Source organism: Camarhynchus parvulus, chromosome 3 (assembly GCF_901933205.1).
Source record: "Camarhynchus parvulus chromosome 3, STF_HiC, whole genome shotgun sequence".
NCBI classification, from domain to species: Eukaryota; Metazoa; Chordata; class Aves; order Passeriformes; family Thraupidae; genus Camarhynchus; species Camarhynchus parvulus.
This window is the reverse complement of record NC_044573.1, coordinates 45,105,103-45,119,408: the sequence shown is the minus strand read 5'-3', so window position 1 is coordinate 45,119,408 and position 14,306 is coordinate 45,105,103.

Sequence of the window (14,306 nt, the reverse complement as noted above, 5' to 3'; positions counted from 1 at the left end):
TAACGTGAAATGCTATTAGCAGGCACAGTACATTAGGCTCCCATTGTAACAGTGAAGAAATAAAAATGGTCGTGGATGAGTCCATGAAGTTAGACTAACTGTGTAACAGGAATAGGATTTTTTTTTTAATCTATAAATATTTATTCTGGAGAAAGCATACTAGGTGATTACAAGTGCAGATGCTCTCCTGGTCAATATTTGACTAAAGAAAGCAATCAGTTCTTCTAATAGCAGCAAGAAAATAATATCATGAGGAATTATGAGTACGTAAAAAAAACCAAAACCTTTAACTAAACTTTTAAACAACTTAGTTATTTAAGAGCAACATTTGAATGTTACTTACAGATTTGAAAGCATACTAAAATGAAACAAATGCATATGACACCTTTCTTATCTTTTAATAGCAAAAAATCATTTAACAATAGGACAGTGAATTTAGTAATGTGGCCAGACTGCTTCAGAGTTCTTAATTTTAATTAAAATTATTGTGGCTTCAAACTCAGAATTCATCACTTCCATCAGTTCAGTCCGACAGGTAATATAATGTAGTTATTATTTTTGCCCTACATGTGCAGCATCTTTGTCAAAATAATAGAATCTAAATTGAAATTAGAAATCTCATGCTGGATTGCATCCAATTAACCTGACAAAACCATTATGTGAGCATAATTTTTTTTCTCATTCTGCATACATATGCTGTCTCCAAAGACAGAAAGCAGATATCCTACAGACTATAACTCTTCCACTTGAAAGTCAACACTTCCCTCTTAAAACAACTCACAATATTCTATGCAGCCTTGAGTACTGCTTATCAGGGGATGGTATAGCAAATGTCATCAAACCTACGTTTATGTGTCTGCAACCAGAACAGGGACCTACTGTTCTATATTTCTCTTAGTAAATGGAAAGTGATCTACACAGAAGAAAGACTCTCATCACATTGCATGTTGGACAGCTTCCGTTAGCCAGTAGAAAGCACTGTTGAGTGGAGTGTGACCAAAGTACTGCTTTTTTTAAATGTAGAGACATTTAAAAGAGCCCTTCATGCCTTTGAAACATAATTTTTTTCCCCTTAAAACTTGTCTCTTTTCTCTTCAATGTCATCAGCACACAAAAAACTGTGAATCTAATGCAGGGTTAACTTGAAACAAAGGTGTACAAGTAAAATATAAGCTGCCTGTATCATCTCATTGCAATCAATATGACCACATCAAACTTTTTAAAAATTATTTGTAAAGTTTTGTGTGTCAAGAACTGTTGCATAATATGAAAACCCCTGATAGTCTGGAAGATTTATTGTCACCTATTCCAAATTCTTCCTGTCCTTTAAATACTTTTTCCATGAGAAATTACTTTGAGAATTCTCCATCTAGAAAGGTCCATTGATTACAATGAACACCTGTCTGTGCCCATACTAATATTTTTGGATATGTTTTGTTCTGTTAGCTACAGAGATGACTTCTTCATACATTGCTGCAATTTTTACTGTGGCAGGGGAAAATCATCAACTCTTTGGTAGATACACCATCATCATCTCATCACAGCCTTTGGAGACACAGCAAGGGCTTAATTTCCCCACTTGTGAAATTTGAAGTGACAAATGCTAGATTGGTACAACCCATGTTACAGAAGGGGATCAAAGTGAAAGAAACATTAAAAAACTTGAGCTGTACTGCTCAGTGACACATGTTAGCATCCAGGTGGCTTCCAAGGAGACATGGCTTAGACACCTTCACTGGTAGGTATTTTCTAGTCCATAACGTTTTGACAGAGAAGAGTTAAGGAGTGAAAGGCACACAGTTTTATCTCTTTTATTGTTTAGGACCGAGGGGATGGTTCATTAGGTGATATCAATGTGTTGTGCAGCTGGAGGTGGTCATGTCATCATCATCAGGGCTGAGCTACAGGCACAGCAGGACATAGGTCTGGGAAAGAGTCACTCTGTGCTGAACACAGTGAAAGAAGAGAAAGCACTTGGAAAATTCCTCACTTACTCAGATGCATTTTTTATAGTAATCAGAAGAACAAAATTAAAACCCAGAGCTGGTGTGTATTTCAAGCAACCAAGCAAGACAGACTGTATTTTCCACTTTGCAAAACACACTCTTAATAAAGAAGAGGTGTAGTGGGATTGAATTCATTACTTATTCCTTGACCCAGAAGGAACTATTAAGAGTTGAATTTCTGCTGAACTCACAAAATTGAACTACTTTATGAAGTTTTTTGGAGACCACAGGGAAATAATTATTTTTCTAAGGAGAATAATGAAAAGAGGACTAGCAAACAAAATGAATAATTCTTCATTTTCTCTCCAAAAGCTTATCAAATTGGATAGCTAGTGGCTCTACATGGGCACAAAGGCAAAAATTTTAGCTTAGCTTTGAGCTGTGTGTGATTTGCCTGATTTTGAACAAACAGCAGAAGAATTTAAGACAGAATGGATTCTAGAATAGTGTTATTAGTAATGGACCCTGGAAGGAGTTCTTCAGCGTCCTAGGGGGCAGAGTTCTGCTGTTCAATCAAAAAGTGTGAAATATAAATTGCCACACGTTAGGTCCCTTTGTTTTAGAAGAAGAAGAATTTTCTTACTGCTGAATTAGAGCCAAAGTACCAATTTTTATTTTTAAATTGTAATAACTTACTTTCTGAAAAGCTTATTACACCAGTTCAGCAGGGTCAAATGAGCTGGCAATGGTAGAGAAATGAGTGTCACAACAGTACAGAAAAAATTATGATCGAGTATGCCTCTCTCCAAAACTCCCTGCAGGCTTTCCTCCTATCAGAAAATTCAGGTTCAGGACAGTTAACAGCACTGTAGCCCATATTAGCTTTCCATGTAAAGACTGCCCCAAAAGCTCACTCCTTCCTCCCCACCTTAAGTAATAAACACCAAATCCCAAATTCTTTCAGGTTAAGACTGAAGAAGAATATGCTGTGATATTCATCCTTCCATGTGAGTGGGAAGAAGATTTGACAGAGCGTAAAGGCAAAGGAGACAGGACAAACCATTTATCTGACTACTTGCTTTGATAAATTGTATCATTAATAATTTGGTAGGAGGAAGTTAGTGGTCAGCCAGCCAAAAGCACTAATGCTTTGGAAAAAACTATGCATCCAAAATGAAAAGTGTATTTCATCTAGAGGATAATTCAAGATTAAGACCACAAACAAAGATTTTTCTTGTGTTTTTAGCTAAAAATGTAGCTGTTTTAAAAAGCGTCATTATGGCTAATTCCTGGACAGGAGCTATGTCCTGCACAGACCCTTGCTTACTCCCCTCCAATGGGATGGAAGAGTGAACAGAAGGGTAAAAGTGAGAAAACTTGTTGGTTGAGATAAAGACAGTTTAATAGGTAAAGCAAAAGCCATGTACACAAGCAAAGCAAAACAAAGACTTCATCCACCACTTCCTACAGGCAGGCATGTGCTCAGTATTCCCAGGGAAGCAGGGCTCTGTCACAAATCGTGGTTACTTGGGGAGACAAATATTGTCCCTCTAAACAAGTTCCCCTTCCTGCTTCTACCTCCAGCTTTATGTGCTGAGCATGATGCTACATGGTCTGGAATATCCCTTGGGTCAGCTGGGGTCAGCTGTCCTGGTTGTGTCCCCTCCCAACTTCTTATCCACCCCCCCATCTTCTCACTGGGGTGAGCTGAGAAGGAGAAAAGGCCTTGATGCTGTGCAAGCCCTGATCAGCAATACCTAAAACATCCCTGTCTTATCAACACTGTTTCCACCACAAGTGCCAAACGCAGCCTTATACCAGCTACCATGAGGAAAGTTACTTGATTCCAGCCAAAACCAGAACAAGCACTCAGAGTCATCACAGCCACCTTTGGCTGATTTCTATCACCGTTCCTGAATTATCGTCATCACCAATCATGTACAAAGAAAAGCTTTAATTGAGGAGAGTTGTTCAGACCCTTCAGTGGGTGTAAAAATTAACTGGAGGATGCAAATGGAAAATTTGAAGGCAAGTACAATCAAACACAGCACTGTGTAATAAATGAGGCTGACTGAAGAGTGACAAAAGTCCTGCAGTACGATGCAGTAATGTGTTGGACGAAGCTCTTGCAGACTCTTGTAGGAAATCTTCAAGTCAAGAATGTGCAAACATAAATTGCCCAAAAGGTCAAGAGAAATTGATGTAATTTCAAGCTTCCTTTACTCATATACTTAACAGTAAGAAAACCCAACAGGTTAGTCAGTGAAAAATTTTTTTTGGTTTGATTTTCCAGGCCAAATACACCTTTACTTAGTGACTGGGGCAAAAAACACAAACCAGAAAGATGGTGGGCACACAATTATGTTTTGTTAAACTAATCCATATGTTTTCTTCATTGCAATCTTGGTCATGACATCAGAGCAACAGAAGAAAGAAAAATGTTTAAAGTAAGGCTGATGCAAGTGAAAAATCCAACTGAAGGGCTGCAACAGAGCTAAGGCCGATTAAGAGAGTAAAAATAATTTAAGAGGTGAAAGGACCTGGTTGGTTCACCTTCCCTGTGAGCTTTATTGTTTGCACTACTCTGGAAATGATGATTCCTTACACCACAGCAAGCAGCAGCCATTGGGCTTTTTGTGTCACAGACTGTTCTGGGTGAAGTTCTCAGTAGTTCTTGCCAAAGTGAAAGGTAGTTTTGCAAATATTTTGAAAATATTCATAAAATTCCTTGGTAGCCTCATGGTGTGGGCTGTCACGTAGGAAGAGGACATTTTTACACCACACCATATTTTAATAACTGCATATGAAGGAAGCTCTTGAATAGAACTAGATGTTTCAGTAGGCTGATTAAAAATAGTGTGTAATTTTTTGTGTGCAACATCCAATTTAACTCTAGATTAAGCTAGTCAAGAGTGCAAGAAAGCTCTTTGAAATGTATCATGCATAGCCATAATCTGTAGTGGGGGGTTGCTACAATTCAGCAAGGTGTAAGGACTCAGGCTTCACAGAAGTAAGAGAAAGAGGAAATATGACCAGCATTAATCAGGTAAATTACTTCTTTGCTTGGGAGTTTCAGCATGAATTTGTTTTCACAGGTAGGTCATTGTCAAGAGCAACTTCTGCAGCAATTAATTATCAGAAAGCATGCCTGCGTAAATAAACAGTTTCTAGTGGCCCACATTAATCGAAACTCATGGCCACAGTCAGGACTTGCAAGATAAGCATGAAAAATTGCTTCTCCTTGCACCCCTGTGGGTGATCCATGCAGTCTGAGGCTGACACACACCAATTCAATGTTTTGCCACCGCTTCCTATGTTGTTCTCTTTATGAAGACTGCAGGTTTTTAATCGCCCATCCCTAGGAAGCCTCTTGGTTCAAGACGCCCATTTACATTTTGATGACCCTCTTGGTGGGACCCTTGTAGCCTGTTAAATAAGGTTTAAATAATGTTGCTGGCAAACAGCCGGCATTGTTGATTTATTACTTAGGCATATGGATTTAACTTCCAAAAATCATGATGTGGTGATCTCACTTCTTTACCTTTACTGGAGTGTGGTCTGTGGCATACTCCGAGTGCTACAGCGATGCACTGACACTATAACCTGGGAAAAAATAAGAGAAAATACTTTCTCTTTCCAATAACACAATGTATAAGATGTGAAATGAATGCTATGGTTGATGAGGCACAGCAGGCAGTAGATTTGACACAACACACAGGATCTCACTGGAATCACTGTGTGTCACCTTTTCCAGACACTGACATAAATGACTTGAAAGAGTGAATCTTGACTTAAAAAAGAAAAAAAAAAGAAATTGCTGCAGTTTGGCAGGTGCTAGAAATTTTATGTTAACAGGCTGTTTGCAGAAAGTATGCATTTTTCCACTGAATATATAAATTGTTTTAAATAGTTTGGAAGACTTCTTCTAACCTTATATGTCCAAAATCTCAATCTTGAATAGTTATTCTGTGAAATGAATAACTATGAAATAGTTATTTCATGAAAATAAGACAGTAGTTTTCATTAATATAAGAGGATATATCACTTTTTCATCCTTTTAAATAAAGCAGATACTTTGTTCTAAAACCACAGTCATGGTGTCTGCATTGTATTTTCAAATAGCTGAAAATAAATGAAAAGTGACCACAAAATCCCATCATACAAAATCCACTGTGTGCAGTCCATCTGTTTTCGTTAGGGGACTTTTTGGTAGGAAAATAAGTGCCTGGGGTTATTTTCTTAACCTCAGCAACTTAGTTAAATAGACAGCTGGATGGAAAGGTGCATGAGAGGAAAACAAAATCTCCAGTTGCAGACCCTAAATGAGGTGCTCCACTGGTGTGGGTATGCAGAGATCACGGTGTCCCCTCTCAGAAACACCATCACGAGTCCAGTGCAGACCTCTAACTTTAAAAGTAGTTAGCTGGAAAAATGGGAAAATAATTATCCAAATGACATGAACTGAAAATCTAGCAGTACATTACCTAAAGCTTATAGGAAAATGAACTCAAACAACTTTTCCTTGTTGAATTTCTGCCTCTAGAAATCACATGGGACTGTGAGAGAGACCAGCCCCTGATAATGGATTTATATGGTGAGATAACTGAAGAATACATGCATTAAAAAATGTTGCTGTCTATACCTAACACATTTAATATATGCCCTGAAATACACATTTAATCAGCTACACTGAAACTTATTTGTCATGAGTGCCAATCAGCTGACTGAAAATTTTCTAGCTTACTATTTTTAAAAAGTCACTGAAAAATCATTATCTATAAAAGACAAGGACAGAGACATACACCACACTCGCATACACACACCTGGAATTTTACATTTTCACAGCTGTCACAATCTCACACATAAAGCTGCAGCACTGTGCTTCTCTCGGTCCCCTGGCGCTCTGCTGGCTGCCTGGGAGTTCACAGCCATACCCATGATTTCTCCATGGGAGGAAAGAGCCATGGGGCTCCCCCTCTGCTCTACCCAGGCACTGAAGGCCTTGGTTGTCAAAACTGTTTTCTGCTTCCTAGTTCCATGGGATCCATTCCTCTTCCGTGTGATATCTTTGCTATAAAGCCTGAAAAAATCTCTTCTGCTGACATGAGAATGATAGTAACCTACATTATGCAATACATTTGTCTTCATGCTGCAATGTCTGTCTACAAGTATGTATGTAAGATAAACAGTGAAAGAAAGAATTGTTGATTTCATTTCCACTCTCAAATGTGTTTCCAGTTCTAATATTACAAAAAACATTATTTTAAAAGGAAACTCAATATTTAGATTTTGAGTTGTTTGGAAAAATTTAAAATTAAAATTCAAAATTGTTTCCAAACTTCTAAGTCATGTCTCTTATTTCATTGTCTTTCACTGTCAGAAACTGCAGTCACTAGCATAGTGCTAGATCTTGTTAACGCAGTTAGGATGTTCTACCTCAATTTCATTAATGTGGCTAAAGAGAGTTGCTATCTCATGGAAATATTTCTCTTATTTTTTCAGAGCAAGCACATCCTTTTTCTCCACTTGTATATTTCAGTGTTTAATTTTAATGGCAATGCAAACCCAATTTACTTTTATATTTAGGAGAAAATGAGGTACCAGAAGAGAAAAGAGTACTAGTATGTACTCTTAGTAAGTATTTTACTAGTCAGTTATTATGACCCTTCAAAAAGGACAGAAAATTTATGTTACATTTAATTTTTTTCAAGAAAATTAAACTTTGATTTAGACAAAATTAGCATGACTATTTCAAAATATATTTTGATGAAAAATTCACAGCCGTCTCTGTATGGAAGTAAACACCTACTAGCACTGCAAACAGTCATTTTTACTGTTTCTACAAATTGCATCACAGCAAGGTGTCTTCTTTCAAAATTATTATTTCTAATTATATTATTTTGCTGCTCTTGTACTGCCTTACTTTTAAAAGCCTGGAAAAACACATTCCTGCAAAATTTAATTATGTTATTTATTCCTCTGCAATTATTTCCTTAATTAATTTTAATTGTGTAAAAGATATGATGTGACAGAAAAGTGTGCTGTGGGTGAGGCAGAAGCACAGCACTGCCCTTCCCCCATCCCATACCCTGAGTGCTGTGCTTTAAATGTTCTACCAAAGCCAGGAAAACCAACACAGGAGGTTTGGAGTAGCATTAGCCTTGCTCTTAATGGAGACCTCCACAGCCATTCTCAGTGCACTTGGTGCAAATATGCTACTTTTTGAATGTGCTGCAATCATATTACCCAGGACATTTTAATTCACCTAAATTCCTTTATTTCTCACCTTCAGTGAGTATGCACATATGCATTTTATACAGCCATGCAATGGTACATGCATACACATAGCAAGCAAGGCAGACACACCCTGCATCTCTCCAGCTTTCTTCCAATTACAGAATTATAATTGTATTTGCTGGCAGTGGGTGGTCTGCAGGATAAACACAGAATATATCTGCATATAAAATGCCTTTGAGTAATTGATCTGTATGAGTCATTTAACGGAGAGGTGCACCAGCACCTAAATGTAGGCAACACTTTACAACAAATGTATCTAATATATTTATGCACTTATAAAACTCTGCTCTGTAAGGAAAATGACAACAGAGTAGCCCTCAAATATAAGGAGAAAATTATAGACTTGTAAGCAACAAGCAGCATAAATTTTCCTTGATTTCTTCTAAGGGAATTTTAGAAATCCTACCTGGAGAAAAATCAGCAAAAGTTATACTGTGAAACAATTGAGAAGGCAGTGGATGCAATGAATTGCAAAAGGCTACAGGAAAGCATTGCTAATTGTGTTAGCTGTGTGCACTTTCTGAATGAGAAAGTCTTGGGGGAGCATTGTACAAATAAAAAGGCTGAGCTCTTCTTGGCGTGACACCTGCAGGAGTGTTTATGCCAAGATCAGGACACTGTCTGGACCAAGGTCAGCAGAAGTGATGGAAGGGACAGGGTGGAGGTGTTTTCCCCTTCCCAAGACATTTTTATCCCCCTGCAGTGGGAGGAGAGAGCTGGGGATGAGTAGCCAAGGCCTACTGAGAATGAGAGACTGCAGAAACGAGAAAGGAAGTAAGAGGGGGAAAGAGAGGAGCAGCACCTCGTTAGACAAGCATTGACACCTCAGGAGAGGGCTTGGTTAGGTGCCAGGGAAAGCTGTAGGTGGCTTCGTGGTAGGAAGACATGCACAAGACAGGCACATAGGTTTTCCCTTGGTATAGCTACTGTCAGTCTCTGGGTAAGGACTTCTAGATTAAGGGAAAGGAGGAGACTGATTTGGGAGTACTGTTTCCAAAAATTGTCTTTTATTATCAAGTGTAAATAATATTTTGAGTCTTTCAGAAGATTTGATGGCAAGCTCTCTCTCCTTCTCACAGCTGGTTAGTAAAATGAATTTGAGCTGATGTATTTGCATCCCCCCCAGAGAGTTACAATGGAAAGTGAACCTGAAATCCCACATCCTTGCTTTTCTGAGCTTTTGGGTTTTTTAAAAAATTATTTTTGGAAAGTTATGAAATGCAACTCACTGTATGGGAGCTGAGGGGAGAAAGGAGATTTTCATGCATCTTGTGATGCAAGATAGACTACTTCAGCATGGATATTTGAGGAGCAAACATTTGAGCTGTAAATAATTAGAGAAAGCTCTGAACACCTACACAGAGGTCAGAATGCTTGGAGGAAGGGTATACAGCTGACAGTTGAATGATTGAAAAATCAGGTTGTTGTACAACTGAAAGGAAATTTAAGCTGCTCATGTCTTCTGCTCTAATAACTGTTCAAGTCCAAAACATTGCTTGCAAGAACAAGATGTGAAAAATAAGCAAAACAGCACAAAGAAACTGATACTGTCATTAAGAAGATCAATTATAGATTCTTCTTCAGAATATTTGGCTCACTTCTTATCTTTCTATCTCAGAAAAGGATGTGACAGCATTAAAAGGTTCACAAACAGAAAAGTGTTATCAAAAAGGCTACTCTATGGAAGGAAATTGAAATATTGTCTCATTTAGAGAGAGAAAGAGTAAGAGAATACATCCTAGAAAGATATGCTATAAAGTAAATGCAGAGGGGAACAAATAATATAAAGGGGGGAATTGTTCTATTGCTTTCCTGTTGAGCAGGAAAGCCACTAAGCAACTAAAGCAACTAAATCTGATTAAGCTAGAAAATAAAAAAAACCACTGCAAATGAATCTAAAACTTAGTTCTGATTTAGAGCTTGGTATCAGCAGCTCAGCAAGATTTTTGTGTCAACTTTCTTCCACTTAGTTTCTTTTAAATTTTTCAGATTTTTTTTTCTAAAATCACTTTATTATAAAATTAGCTGCATTTCTAGTTTCACCTCCTGTATTTCCTTTTACTTAAGATTCCTATTCTCTCACATGTTCTCATTCTTTCTTGTACTCATTTTTCCAGCTGCTTCCATTGGTGTAGGAGACTGTTAATCCAAGTAAAGGACAAGACCCCAGAAAAGTCCATGATCATAGCAAATATGCCTCATAACTTATTTTGACTTGGGAAACATAAGAAATCTTGAGATATTTATGCTTATATGCTGCATATATGTCACTATTCATTTTGAATTGATAAACTAAACAATTGTTGCTTACCTCCTCTCCCCTTTCTCTTTTCTTTCCAGGGAATTTATTTTTAGAGGAGGCATTCCTGTGAATGAATTCCAGGAATACAGACACTTTGCCTTCTACCATACTGTAAACTTTCCCTCTCCATTTGAGTTGCAGACACAGAGCTAAAAACATGAAGAGTTGGTGTACAGAAATGTCACAAGTGATTAAAATTTCAGTCTTCAATCTGTACACAAAGGTCTTTGGTAACAACTTTCAGCAAATGAACATATTCTATAAATATAACATTCATATATCTATATCTATGTCTTTCAGCATTACCAGAATGCATCCTGACTCTTGGTTTATCCATTACAATATTTTTTATAATCTCTTTAATTTTTTTTCACATCATTTTTTTGATCATATGAACTGAACCAAGTCAGGCCAGCACAACTTTAAATGTGACCCTTGACCAAGCACTAAGCAATTGGGTTGACCTCACTTTTAATTTCTCCAGGGAGAACTTGGTAATTTATATCTAGGGTTGGATACTTAGGTTGTTATACACAAAAATACTGCTTTATTTTCTGCACCTAATAATTTTCCCTCATCAGGTGATGCTTCAATGCCACCTCTGCTTGATGTCCTTTCTGAGCACAGGTGGCCAGGATCCGGTCCCAGGTGGAGATGCACAGGTCCTGTAAGGAAAATTACTGAACTCACATGGCCAGGATCCGGTCCCAGGTGGAGATGCACAGGTCCTGTAAGGAAAATTACTGAACTCACAATCTATGGGCTCCTTCTGTACCTCAAAGAGAGCAGGCACACAGAGCTGAAAATATACCTCATATTTTGAGGTTTTCTTATATGACTTGGGCAGTAGCAGTGATGGTTTCTTCATTAATATTTCATGGATTGTTCCACATGGAAACCAACTTCTGTATTCCTATTCAGAAAAAAAAAAATCAGTGTTGCTGTGCCAGTGACTCTGTCCTTCAGTCTCTTCCTCTCTGCTTGGCAAACCTCTTTGTGCTTTCGCCCAGGGTGTTTCTTACATATTGAATACTCTCCTCTCTAATTGGTCCAAATGTCCCCCTGTCCTTTAAATCTCTCTTTGAGAGGGATGAGATGTAGCCTTTCTTCCCATTCCTGTGGTGACCTTGGGTACCTCACCCACACTTAGGCTTTCAGAGCGCTGCATATGGCACTAATTCTGGCACAGGGAACTTCTAAGCTGTAGCTCAGCTGAGAGCTTCAACTGGTGGCAGCAGAGCCTTTAGCGGGTGCAATCATTGTGCCACAACGTACATAACTCCACACAATCCAGGCTGTGGTGAACACAATGAACAATCTATAGGGCAGCTGAAATCTGGTGCATCTGGTGTACTGATGTTTTTACATTCATGTTTCGGGAAATTTTTCAAAATGTCTCTCATGCTGGAGCAATTACTTTCTCCCTGGAGATTTAACTCCAGTTGCAATTTGTTTCCCTTCTGTAAGCAGCTCATGTAGCTCTGCATTTAATGAAAAACAGTTTCAGATTGCTCTGTAAGGCAAATTATTTACCCTTCCACTACTTGCTCGGGAAAGAACTGTAAATGCACGGCACAAATGGTGAATACTGCACATGGGATTTGCTAATGGCTTCCACTGCAAGTATCTGATCAGCTGTCTGTAAGAAATATGAAGCTTTTTGCAACTACAGCTTGATTTATTTCAAGATAGTTAATTATACAAATAAATAATTTGAAATATTGATCTCTCTTTCTTTCCTAGTAAAGTCACATTTTCTACTGCTTTCACTGAGACTGCTAGAGGGGCTGGAACAGGAAAAATGTCTTATAGTTACTCCTCCAAACTATAAGGATTTCTAATTTAAGTCACTTTCACACACCTTCTTTCTTGACATGAAATGCAAAAGGTAATAAATAAGAAACATTTTTCTATGAAACAGTTAAGTTAGCAAGGAGATAATTTATCTTCCAAAACAATCAAAAAGTATCCCTTCATTGATTATGTATTTTGACTTAAAGTCAGGGTTTAACTAAGGGATTTTAAAAGTCTGTAGAGGTACTTCAGGAAGGCACAAGCTGACACATATAACAAAACCAATCTCCTTATTTCAGTCCTGATAAAGGCTCTTCATCATAACTTGCACAACTGTCTAGAGCCTGTCTCAATTACATACCCAGGGCTGCTGCAGCTTGTCAGCTGGTCCTTAATGAATGCAATGACTATTCAAATGTATGTGATACTGGTTTAAGTTTGCAGGAAATTTAAGCCATAGCAAAGTACAATAAATTTATCTTCAACGATTGTGTGTAAAAATAATGAAATGCTTTGTCCTTTACAGATCTGAGTACATCCAGATCTGTCCAGCTGCAGTTCTGATTATTTTAATAATATTTTTCATCTCTGGGTTTGTCTGAAATACCTGTTTTTATTTCAAGTTCTCTAAATGTTGGTTATTATTTTCCCCGTCAGGCCTATGTCCCATGGCATTAAGAATCTGAAGCACACCAGCATCCCAGTCTTCTCCCAAGCTATTTTCACAACCATCAGCACGTCAGCTCCCCAAGCTCTGGGGGGCAGTGGCCAGCACAGCATTCACCTGCAGTTACTGCCCTTCTCAGGTCATGTACATCAGGCTTTGGGTTATGCCCAAAAAGGAAATGCAGACTGCTACTCAAGAAAACAGCTGCAATGAAAAAATCAGTGAATGACAAATTGAACTTTGATCTCCAGATAATTTGGACCTTTCACTTGTGCTTCAACTTTTTTCTTGCTATATTGGACAAACATTGATTTTCTAGCCAAGTAGTGTAGTGGACACACTGAATTTTGTGGACATCTTTTGGCTTTGACCTTCACTAATTGCTTGGATTTCATTTTTTTGCATGTAAACAGAAAGAATATCCTCTACATGGTTGCCAATAAAATAGGGGAAAGATATTATAGCTAAGCTATGACAAAGATCATTAGGAGATAAACTTTAAAATTTTTCTGTGGTTTCTTACACCTACTTAGCTTGATTTTCCATATACAGGCACATAAGTCTGCCAGACAGACAGTTGGTATTAGGAATTGTTTGTGTGGAAATACAAATAGATTCTCTTCAATTCATTCTGCATGCTTATTTTCCTTTGATATTCTGCTGTGTGTTATTTTATGTCAGTCACCACTCCAGCCACTTTGGCTACAACCATTGCAGGAGTATCATGTCTGTGTAAGTTTCTATAACCTGGGTGAGAAAAACACACGATGAAAAAATGAACTGTGACATCAAATAATAAAATGGAAGGCAAAATGAGCAACACTCAGTGCAGCTCTTGGAGCAAAATATTTAAAAGTAAATGAATAAAGATACATTCAAAGGGTTGCTAGTACCAAAATCACAACAAAGGACAGACAAATTTGTATGTGATTGGGCATTATAAAGCCTATGTGATATTGAGAACCAGGACAGCAGATAAAAGACTGATCCTGAGTCAGATCTCACCAAAGCACAGCGGCGATGGAGGAGACATTATTATGTCTGAGAACAGAGGCTTAAATAAAAAGAAGACTAAGGCAACTTAGACTATTTGACTTTTTTTGGGATAATTCTGGTCCCCCTTTTGCAGCAAGAACAAAGGCAATGACAGATACAGGGAAGGAAGAAGAGCACCAAGATATAAAACTTAGGAAGGAAAAATTACCATGTTAAAGGCTGTAATTTAAGACTTATTTTTATGTCACCCAACTGAATGTATGTCTTGAGGACTGAGTTTCAGAGATGAGAACTGCAGTGACAC